Raw genomic sequence first — 12,220 nt, forward strand, 5'->3', positions numbered from 1 at the left:
GGTTATTAAGTATAGAGTGATTGGCAAAAACGGCCAATTTATCCATGTAAAATTAAACATATAACATGATAAACTGTGCAAAAAGTGAAGGATCTACCCTACCCTGTTGCTATTAGGGCACTGAATGCCACCTAATCACCTCCAGTGCAACAGTACAATAGATGACATCTTGTGCAATAGTGTTTTACGTGCAATAAGGTCTTATGTTGAATGTTTGTGTTCTACCTCATTTCTTCTTATCCTTTCCTATCCTTTTGTAATTATATTTATGTATATTTTGACACCACAGGAACTGCACCTAATTTCGTTGTATTTGTTACAATGACAATAAAGATTTTCTGATTCTGATTCTTGGTTTTGATCCTTGTATAGAGCTGGACCTTAGGAAATAGATTTTTAGTATGTGAAGCAAGTATATGAAACTATACCGACAAAGACAAACTTCTGCATGGCAGGGATTCGGGGCAGACAAATTCATGAATCAGTGACCACTGACTTCTGCAGTGGCATCATAACCATGGCACATGATCTTTCTGTTTGCTTGCTGTTTTTGCTGACATGTTTAGATGTGTCACCTCAGTGATGACATTAGACATTTACTGCCCAAACAGGCTTCTTTACACAGTCTAGCTTTCTACCTCCCATTCATCCATTGTCCATGGCTTCATGACCAGTGAGCTTTTTCTGAAGCTTTTACCAGGGGAAAAAATGGAGCTTGAGCAAGTTCATTAATAAAGCTGGCATAATAAGTGCTTTCCTCACTCTGTTTTGCACGTACCCCTATTGTTTTAGATGCAAATGACAACAAAAAAACTTGGTGAGTGAGGTTACCCCCTCCTTCATAACAAACATGGTTTAACCCAACTGTGCGGAGTTCGGCACTTTTTGAGCTGTGTGTGTGTTTTGTTTAAGGATTTTGGGATATTTGTAATTTTACATTTTTCCATTCTCGTATCCCTTAATCAGCAGACCCCTAAAATGCATTCAAGCTTATGACTTTTATTCTTCAAGGACATTTTCTTTTTCCCCCTGGGGACTGGTGGCAGAATTGGCACTCCATTCACCATAAAAAAACCTCACATTGGTTCCATTCCATCTGAACTAGTGTGGTGCTGAGGTGTCACCCGTAGCCTGGCTGAACTTAGGTCCTAACCTGGGATCCTGAGTTGGTTTGTCATGGTGAGTGCGGCAATGCGCTGTATCAGCGTGTGCTCCTAACCTCCTCCTCCTAGAATTGCTGATTCTGTTGAATTCTAGTTTCAAGTCTTCTCTTGCTTTGGATGCTTTTTGAATGCTACTGTTGCTGATTTGATTTTCATCCCCTGATTTTCTACAGTTGAATTTTAATTAGTCTTGAACAAAGACATATGTTAAATGTAAAGTAACATAAGTTCTTTTCATGGCAACTTGATGACTGACCTGAGCTTGGCTGGCTTTGCCATCACTACTGGACCTATTGCAGTAGATGCAGCTATTAGAACACTGTAGACGAGAACAGGCCATTCAGCCCAACAAAGCTCGCCAGTCCTATCCACTTATTCCAAAAAGACGAGTTTTGAAAGTCCCCAGCGTCTTACTGTCTACCACAATACTTGGTAGCTTATTCCAAGTGTCTATCGTTCTTTGTGTAAAGAAAAACTTCCTAATGTTTGTGCGAAATTTACCCTTAACAAGTTTCCAACTGTGTCTCCATGTTCTTGATGAACTCATTTTAAAATAACATTCTCGATCCACTGTACTAATTCCCTTCATAATTTTAAACACTTCAATCAGGTCACCTCTTAATCTTCTTTTGCTTAAACTGTAAAGGCTCAGCTCTTTTAATCTTTCCTCATAATTCAACCTCTGTAGCCCTGGAGTCGGCCTAGTCGCTCTTCTCTGGACCTTTTCTAGCGCTGCTAGGACCTGTTGCTGGGAAATGACCTGAAAAGTTTCTTCTTTGATGCGAATCATAAACATTTTCTTAACTTCTTCTGGGTGAGGTGAGCTCCAAATACATTAAAATTTATTCTCAGTTTTGCTTATATTTTCCTGTATGCTTCTATCAATTTTTGCCAGATTTTCTTTTAACTTATTGCTCTGCCTTACAAGCATGTATTCCAACTTGCCGGGAAAACTCAAGGGTTGGTGACAGGATTGGCACTCCAGCCACCATAAAAAAAAAAAAAAAAAAAAAAAAAAAAAAAAAAAACCTCCCACTGTTCCATTCCATTTGAGCTAGTGTGGTGCTGAGGCCTCAACCATTGCACGGCTGCCCTTGGGTCCTAATTTGGGATCCTGAGGGGGTCCATTGTGTGGTGGGTGCGGCAACAAACTGAATGACTGCATGCTCCCAACCTACTCCTCCTTATTGCTTAAACATACCCCCTGATCCTTCATATCCTTGTTCAGCTTCCCTTTATGTCTACCCTGAGTGTTGTAATCAACACATCACCATCTCTGGGCACAGAAGGAGTTGCTGTTGAAGGTCAGAATGTATCGGTAGTGGAGAGTTGAGATGATGGGGCCCTGCTTGGTTTGGATATGTCATCAGTTTTCATTGCCCTCACTCCCACATTTGCTGTAGACCGGACTGGATGCTGCTTCTTGAGGTCCTGACTGATCCATTCCTTCTCCTGTCTCCACAAGTCTTGCACTTGAGACTGGCTTCGACTTTGGCAGATCTTGACCTGCTTTTTTCCTTCTCTTTAAGGTCTCCCTCCCCACCTTGGTTCCTTCCTCATGTTGTTTCTCAAACAGATTGCCAGTGGAGCACCATCTTAGATGTCCATCTCTCACAACAGATGAGATCAACTGCCCCTGAAAGGCTTCTTTTTCCCAATTTTCTCTTCTTGCCATAGTGCAGCTAGCTCCTCTTCTACCATTCTCTGAACCTCACTCATTCTCTGTCCCCTTTTAATCCGTTAACGCCTGAAAGAACACAAGTCATAACATGCATGGAGAGAATCTTAATTATAAATGTCCAGGCTCATTATTTGGACTGCAGCTCTTCTGGCCAATTGTGCCTCCTCCTTCCTATCTTCAGGAGTCTTTTTTTGAGTGTCCTGAGTTTTATTCTCTTCAGCTTTTTGTGCTTTTTTTTATTTTTGCTTGATTTCTAGCTATTTTAGTCAGCCTCTGTCTTCCATTTTCAATTACTGAATTGGCTGGCCCAAATAAAGCCACCATACTAGTTTTTCAATGGTTCCCTCAATGTGGCTAGATGACGATTTTGTGACAGTATCTGTCAAAACGTGCAGAATCTACGTTCTGATAGTTTTCATACCTTTTCAGGCCAGTAGGTGGTGAAATTCTACATATATACAGTACTTGATAAGGACGACCTCAGAAACTAACATGGCTGGTAGAAAGCAACTAAGTCCTGTATGAGTGTTTTTTAAATGGTAAGTACATTCAGTGTCTTGAAGCAGGTTGCAAGGTACAGATTAAGGGTAAATATTCTATAAGCAATAAAATTCACCTTATAGCAGTGCCACAAATTAGCCGATAATTTATTTCTCGGCAAAGAAAATAAAGAGCCAACAATCAGTGTGCAGATGCAAGGCCAAGTCCAAAAAAAAATGGAAGAGAGGAAACATTAACATCGTATTTGCAAAGGACAGCAGCTTTGGTCAGACATAAAAAACGCAACAAAGTTAATTTGTTCATTGAAACTGGCATGTCTACAAGGCTTTGTGAAATGCCATCGTTCACAAAAATGGCTGTTTCCCTCAAGCCCAGAATTAACATACTGAGTGTGCTGCACGAGAAATGTCATGGTGGGACTGTAGAAAACTATAACTGTGAAATGGACAAAGGAGTATTCGGAATTTTCAACTGGACCACCCCTTAAGTCGGATTTCCAAGTTGGAAACTTGGTTGTTGGTTTGTCAAGTCTGAATTTATACAACTTCAGATCATGACATCAATCCAAAATGCGACATACACCGCAAACTAGTGAAAGCTGTAGTATTACAAATGCTAATATTAAAACGCCAAGGTCTGTGGGGGAGGCCAGTTCCTCTGACCAGTCTGGCTTTGGTGACGTGACTGAAAGGTAAGTGTAAGTGTGAGATGCACAAGGAGAAGTGAAGGATACTAAGCGTCACCTTCAAGTATGAAAGCGGATGGGAGGTGAGCAAGGCACCTTAAAAGTAATTACAGGGTCTGAGAAGCAGACTTTACAGGAACGAGCCGGTGTGAAGAGAGGTTCAGGCACACACAGGTACCAAGGGAAGGCGCTGAAGGTGCATGAAGGGCAAGAGATAGCAAATATTTTTAATGTATTCTATTACCTGTCTTTGATAGGTCACATGGCTAGTGACATCTAACACACACATCCATACATGGTCTACATCAGTGGTTCTCAAACTCCACCCTGTCGCCCCCCTGTGGCTGCAGCCAGTTTGACAATCATTCAGTCATTTTATATACAACTTATCTTATTGTTTAATCTTCTTTTACTTCTGTTCTCACCCTACCTTCAGAAAAGGGCAGTAGTTGAAAGGGGGTTGAATTCTATTTTGTTAAATTTTGTCTCTTTTTGACTTTGCTTTATTGTAACTTTCTGATTCCCCTACTACTTTTTTCTATTTTGATTATGAAGTCATTTGTTGTATAAGTTGGACTTGATTGTATGGAATGTTATTTTCTTCATATTAAATTACAAAACGGCAGTAGTGTAATATTCACATTTATGTAAAAATTACAAAATATTTGTACTATTGCCATAGGTTTAAGTTCTTAAAGGAATACTCCACCCAAAAATGATTGTTTTATATGTTACTTGCTTCTCCCCCACATTCATTAGTCAAGAGTCTTATCTTCATTTTAAAAAGTCTTTCCCATGATGCTTTAGTGTGGTGTTTATGGTTTATCCCGTTTATTCCAGAAGAAACAACATTTTAGCAGAAAAAAGCATGCATGTTACGCATTTTGAGCATACAACTAGATAATGTGGATTATGCATCATGAGTAGCATGACATTTTTTTCTTTTGACTTTTTTTTACATTTTTTGCAGTTGTCCAACATTGGTCACCATCGGGTCCCATTTTATTAGAAACTTTATATCCTTTTTTTCCACAAAAACATTAGAGTGAAAGCCTGTTTTTGGCAGTGACGCTAGGGTTGGCGGCAACTGGCATCAACTGTCATCACTGAAGATGGACAGGGCAATGAGCACACAAAGTAACAGAGGTAGGTGCAAAGGTGTTTGCGCTTTTATTGCAAACAAAATATCAAATAAAGTACAGTGCAGTCTTTTTAAATAAACCAATCCAAAATAAAAACTGCGTTTTGGTGGTGGTTACAATCAACAGAATAATCCAATAAATAAGTTAAAATCTGATTTTTAAACATAATTGGGATCTTGAGCTTTGGTACATTCAACTAAAAACCAACGTCTCCTCTGTTCACCTTTTATGGTCTCTTCAATGAGATATGATGTCATCTGACAGTCACAGTCAAACCAGTATATCTGGCTCATGTCTTCGCCATCAAAGTAGCTCTGCTACTTATCCCACGGCCTTCAGCATACCCTGCTCAGAGGGGTTGGTCGCTCCTGCTCCTTGGGTGCTCAGCTACTTGAGTGCTGCATTAACATTGTTTTGGTCACTGAAAAATTAGCCTACAGAATTTCATTGGACTAAAAACGAACAGGTAACACCAGTGGTGTATAGTTTAATTATAAAAATACCAAGGTTAACACTTCAGTATTGGACATAAGGCTTCTCTTTGTCTGGTTATGCAGGAGCTTTTAGTGTAAAAAAATTTTAAAGAGTAAAAGAAAACATAAATCGGAATCAGTATTAGAATCAGCTGATAAATTAACATTATATTGGCATAGGGCCTAAAAAAGACCCAATCGGAGCATCTCTGATTAATATGCTCCTAATAAATTATTAAACTCTAATGAAGGGCCAAATATGTTGAATATTATTCAGTTCTCAAGTAGTGACAAAGGTTTCCTGTTCACCATGGAATAAAAAAAAAATCCCATGATGATTTGCATCTCCTTTTTTACATTTCTTTTCATTGTCTTGTACCATTTCATTGCAGCTCACACGGAGCAGTCAGTCATACTACATGCACTTTAGAAGAGGTCATCCTGAAGCTAAGCATGTTTGGGCCCAGCCAGTACTTGGATGGAAAACCAACCAGTAAAAGTTTGAAAGAGAGGTTGGCGAGCCCAGCAGGGGGCACTTACCCTGTGATGGATCCCAATGCCCCAGTGTAGTAATAGGAACACTATGCTGTAAATATGGTGCCGTCCTTTGGATGTGGCATAAAATTGAGGTCCTGACTCTCTGTGGTCTTAAAAGATCCTTGGGCATCATCTGTAAAGGGTAGGGTGTAACCCGATGTTCAAGCTAAATTGCAGAGAAGTGTCCAGCTCAAGTCAGAACAGTTTTAGGCCTTGGACAGATCCGAGCACTTCAGAAACTATGAGGTTCATAAATTGATGCTGGTTTCACTGGTGAACTGACACCTTTATTACACGCCCCTCATGATGATTTCAATTCCCTTTAGTTCCTGCACTCAAACGTGTATTCAGCATTTATTAAACTTCTGAACTATCGAGATCTTTCAGTTCTGCCTTCAAAGCAGTTGTTTTGGTGTCCTATATTAGAAACAAATTGAACAAAAAAATGTTAACATTTTGTATTTTATAGTATGCATTTTATATCTGCGTTTGCCATGTCTTATTCATGTGACTGTACTTTTTAATACGTTATCTATATGCTGCACTCAACTGAGTAGTGGCTCTGTGGCTAAGGATCTACACTGGCAATCAGAAGGTTGACCCCATATAAAAATGGGAAATGCTAAGGTAAAAGAAGAATAAATTATAAGCTGCACTCAGCTACGATTAGCACTACATATTCTTACATACTCTGAATTGAACAAATCATATAATTTGTGTAAACAGTCATAATATGCAATACTATGTGCCAGACGTTTAGGAGCTCTTTAGAGTACTGTCTTTGTGGTCCTCTCTGTGTTATATCATTAGTAGTGTATTATTAATGGTGTACAAAATTTTAATATTTATATAAACGATGCATTAATTGTGGCGGAGTTTATGCTCCACAGGAATGACGCACTCGCCCTCAGAAGTTGAATTTGCATGTCGTATTAGTCTCTGCCTTCACTGTTTCATTAGGAAAATCAAAATGGTGCAGGAGCACTTGAGATAAGAATAGACAGAGCATTACTTTTACATCATCCACAGATAGTGCACCAAAAGCAGCACTGATTTGTGTATTCCAAAGTGTTTACCTGGTGGAAAAAATAATATTGTAGTATATTTTTTCAGAATATAGAGATAGTTACATACAGTGAAACAAACATATCAGTCCTGAACCATATAAAATGAACCGTCTGTTAGATTGCTAGATTGAATTCTATCAGGTGTGCAACTGCAGTGTAGTCTCCTTAGCATTATGGTTACCCCTGGAAGAACAAGCCAAGTGCATTGAATTTTTTTAACAGCGAAAAATGTTATTATGTGTAACAGAATCATGTAAATACTAAAATGTTCGTTAACAGTCACAGTCACGCACCCCTTGTGTTATTGTAGGCTACCACAGTGCAAGGCTTAGTGACTTACACATTTCCCTGGCATGAACACTGACAGTTGCTGCATTGTGAACAGTGCTTAGATGGCAGGCATCATTCTTTTCCTTCCAATTGATTGCAATCACTTTGTCACTTTGTCACACAGCTACTGCACCATGTTGGAGCTTGATGCCTTCATGCAACCGGAGTCACCAGGCACATCACATCAATTTGGTCGTACAGTCCCATAATGCATCAGTTTTCCATTGAAATCTCAAGCAGTTTAGGTGAAGTATAAAAACAGTCCCTCTTTATACAATAACCTCGGTCAGGCAAAGAGTCCAACAGTGATAGCACAGATGATGTAGCAATGCCATATTGAATGTACTTGCCATCCTACTTGGTCCCCCTACTGGTGTAAAGTATGTATCCAGAACTTACGTCACACAGCATGTAGAACTTGATACCAAATGGTTCCTTTTTGGATGCCATGCACTGTATCCACAACAGCCTACCCTTGTAACCCATGACAGCTTATCCAATACTTACATCACGATCAGGAACTTCTACCTTCTGCATACACCTGATACACATCCCACAGTTTGTACAGGTTCAGTGCTGGGTGATTGGCTTCATCAAAGTCATCATTACTACTGAAATGTGGGTTTTTCATAATGAGTAAAAAACAAAATCGCTCATAACTTCACCAAAAATGAGTGTGTGCAACAAACACTTTGTCAACCACTACCATCTGTACTGGTTTACCCATCCGGCCCTGTAGTATCAGGAGACTGAGAAATGCTCACATGTCGTCTGCAGTGACAGGCTGCCAGTGACTGTGACTTTTATGACACTGCTCAGTAGAGATGGGAAAATGATACCAAAGTGTTGAAGCTTGTGTCAGTCAATCTGAAGCGTAGTGAGTCAAATCACACTGGATTGGAGCTGAGTTTTTGACTCAAAACACCGCTGTCATGTGACCCATGACATTTGAAGCTTCGAACGTCATCAGTGCTTCACAGCGCACTTCATTGGTTTGACAGCTTTGGCGCTAAATTAACAGGTAGCCTATATAAAATGCATCATTCTCATTCAACATTGTTGGGTTGTGAGGAGAGATTTGGTGACAGGTGGCGACTAACAGCGGAAAAAGGGCGTTCAAAAGTTAAATAGTATAAATGGACAAGGACCTTAGTAGAATAAAATGAACACAGACTTTTCTGACCTTTTACTGGAGACAAGAGACTAAAACAGTGAGTGCTGCTTCACTTATGCTTTTGAGAGCTTGCATTGATCTCAGTTGACCACCAGATGTCACTGTTCATACTGGGGCTGAGCCTTCAAAGCTTCAAATCTTTTTTGGCACAAATAGAAAGAAAACTTCAAAGCTACACGAGTCTTCATTTTCCCATCACTACTGCTCAGCATAATCTTGAGCAAACTCAAAACTGCTCCAGGGGTGATGTACAATGGCTGACCCTGCACTCTGACCCCCCCAAAGGTCATGTGAAAATGTCCCCTCAGGGATTAATAAAGTATATCAAATCAAAAATAATAGTTCATTTCAACAATTTTCTCCACCAGACTATCATTGACAAATCATAAACAGTCCAAATAATCACGATCAGCAGACATCAGGATTGTCAGCAGTATTAAGCTGACACCAAACATGAACATCGCTGAAACTTGGAGGGTCGGAATCTAACGAACAGGTGTCCGTTTCACTGTCCGTGTCAAAGCCTGAAGACCAATTCACACCTTCATCACTATCACTCAATTCAAGCAATGATTCGATTTCTTGTTTGTTCTAAAACTGGCTTTACAGTTTTTAGTTTGCCACTGTGTTTTTGGGTGAAGGCTCTGTCCCACTCATAAATATTCATGAATTACCACAAAGAAATACAGTGATCCCTCGCTATATCGCACTTCGCCTTTCGCGGCTTCACTCCATCGCGGATTTTATATGTAAGCATATTTAAATATATATCGCGGATTTTTTGCTGGTTCGCAGATTTCTGCGGACAATGGGTCTTTTAATTTCTGGTACATGCTTCCTCAGTTGGTTTGCCCAGTTGATTTCATACAAGGGACGCTATTGGCAGATAGCTGAGAAGCTAGATTGCTTACTTTTCTCTTTCTCTTGCGCTGACTTTCTCTGATCCTGACGTATGGGGATTGAGCAGGGGGGCTGTTCGCACACCTAGACGATACGGACGCTCGTCTAAAAATGCTGAAAGATTATCTTCACGTTGCTATCTTTTGTGCAGCTGCTTCCTGAAACAACATGCTGCACAAAAGCTCGAAGGGCACGTATTGATTTTTGACTGAAAAACAAACTCTGTCTCTCTCTATCTCTCTCTCTCTCTCTCTCTCCCCCTGCTCCTGACGGAGGGGGTGTGAGCTGCCGCCTTCAACAGCTTTGTACCGCGGTGCTTCGCATACTTAAGCCAAACAACCCTATTGATTTGTTTGCTAGAGATTGTTTTCTCTGTCTATGTGACATTCTGTGCTCCTGACATGCACTCCTTTGAAGAGGAGGAAGATATGTTTGCATTCTTTTAATTGTGAGACAGAACTGTCATCTCTGTCTTGTCATGGAGCACAGTTTAAACTTTTGAAAAAGAGACAAATGTTTGTTTGCAGTGTTTGGATAACGTTCCTGTCTCTCTACAACCTCCTGTGTTTCTGCGCAAATCTGTGACTCAAGCATGACAATATAAAAATAACCATATAAACATATGGTTTCTACTTCGCGGATTTTCTTATTTCACGGGTGGCTCTGGAACGCAACCCCCGCGATGGAGGAGGGATTACTGTATTCATGATTTTGTGCAGCATGATGTTATTTCACCCACTAGATGGCAGCAGAATGCTGTCCTGAGAGTTAGTCGGGCATAACCCTGTAAAGCAGATTATTAAAGGCCAGCCTGAGTCTGACTTGGGCTTCACCGTATTCACATAGAGTTCCAAGCCTGAGACAGGTTTAACACCAAGGAGGTTAATGGGAATAAACATTCTTTTCTTTTTTTCAACAGGTTTTGCAATTAGAATGTTTTCTAAAATTATAAATTCAGCTCCATGTTCCCTTATGTTGGACAGGGCCCTGCCCAGAGGAGTGTTCCTGCCTTGTATTCGCAGGGATGGGCTCCAACACCCTACAACCCTGCTCAGGATTAAGTGGGTTTAGAAAATGGTATGGTAAATTTACAATGCAATAGCACATTTTGTTTGCCTCTAAAAATTGTGTTTGTACTTTGCCTGTAAGACAATAATGTTGCATCCAAGTAGATGTCCAAAGTTCTTTGTAGAATTTTACATAAATCAGAACAAGAATAACATATTACAAACAATTACTGACTTGTAAGAGCTATGGCTCAGAGAAAGAAACTTTTTAGATGTCTGCTAGTTTTACTTTTAAATGACCTAAAAGTGTTTACCAGAGGGGAGTTTTAACAACAGGTGATGACCCTGGTGGGATGAGTCAGCGGTGATCCTTTTGACATGATTAGTGGCACTGCATGCAAAAAGGTCTACCACAGATGGAAGAGCACAGCCAATGATTGTATCTCCAGACCACACAATGCACTGCTATTTATTTCTGCGGTAGACTGTTGCTGAACCAGACCAGACACCAATGCAGAATGTGATCACACTTTCAATTATGGCTTTAATGAGAAGTCAAGCAAAATGACACCTTTCATTGGCTAACTAAATTTTGCAATATGCAAGCTTTTGAGGAAACTCAGACCCCTTCTACAGGCAAGATGTAATCCTGAACTGCCTTGAAAGCTTGCATATTGCAATCTTTTTTTTCAGCCAATAAAAGGTTTCATTTTGCTTGATTTCTCATTGCATCCATAATGACTAACACAGTACAACACCCTACTACTACAAAATTATGGCTTTGTAAAACTGCACTACGACGGGGTGAAAATTATTTAATTGCTTTCATTGGCAAAAAAGTATAACCCCTGCTGAGCCTTGTTAGTATGGGAGGTTGTGTTAATGTGCCAGATCAGAGTGTTTGTGATAATTGGGACCAAGAATTTGAAGGATTCCACCATATGGACTGTAGAATCATGAAATAGTAGTAGGAGAGACTGTACCTACTGTTTGTGAAATGTCAATTACCATTTCCATTGGAAGTGCCTGGGTATCTATAGTGCACCAAGACACGATACAAGCCGTTTCATTACCTCTGAACATCCCTTACAAGTACACACATCTGACTTCTCCGATTAATGATCATTATCGTATTTAGGCTTAAATAATAACAATAAATCAGTCCCTTAATATTTAAACTTTAGCACTTTATATACAGGGTGGTCCAGATCTAATTATGCAACTGTTCGAATGACAGCCGTCTCCCCGCCATTTTGGAATGCAGGGCAGGTGCTGCCATCTATCGGCAACAAAAAGAATTTTAAGTGAAATCTCTATGTGCAGGGCAGGTGCTGTGAATTCTCTATGGAATAAATTTAAGTTATAGCTTAATGAAAATTGCATAATTAGATCTGGACCACCCTATAATCTGTTCTACAGTCTCAAACTACAGCACCCCAACCTTCCTGCTGCACAAAATGACAATATGGAGGTGAGCGTAACATTAACACCTCTTTCTACCATTCGGTATGCCATGCAACTACAAGGTCATTAAACAGGACATCTCATGTATTTAATAGT

At 39.9% G+C, this 12,220-nt stretch overlaps 1 protein-coding gene across 1 annotated transcript in view; it reads right to left on the reverse strand.

Annotated features, from left to right (window-relative positions):
- The window catches only part of mfsd11 (major facilitator superfamily domain containing 11), a 200,509-nt gene that overhangs the window by 79,669 nt on the left and 108,620 nt on the right, over nt 1-12,220 (reverse strand). The gene's annotated exons all lie outside the window — the stretch shown is intronic.

The sequence above is a fragment of the Erpetoichthys calabaricus genome, chromosome 14 (genome assembly GCF_900747795.2).
Source record: "Erpetoichthys calabaricus chromosome 14, fErpCal1.3, whole genome shotgun sequence".
NCBI classification, from domain to species: Eukaryota; Metazoa; Chordata; class Cladistia; order Polypteriformes; family Polypteridae; genus Erpetoichthys; species Erpetoichthys calabaricus.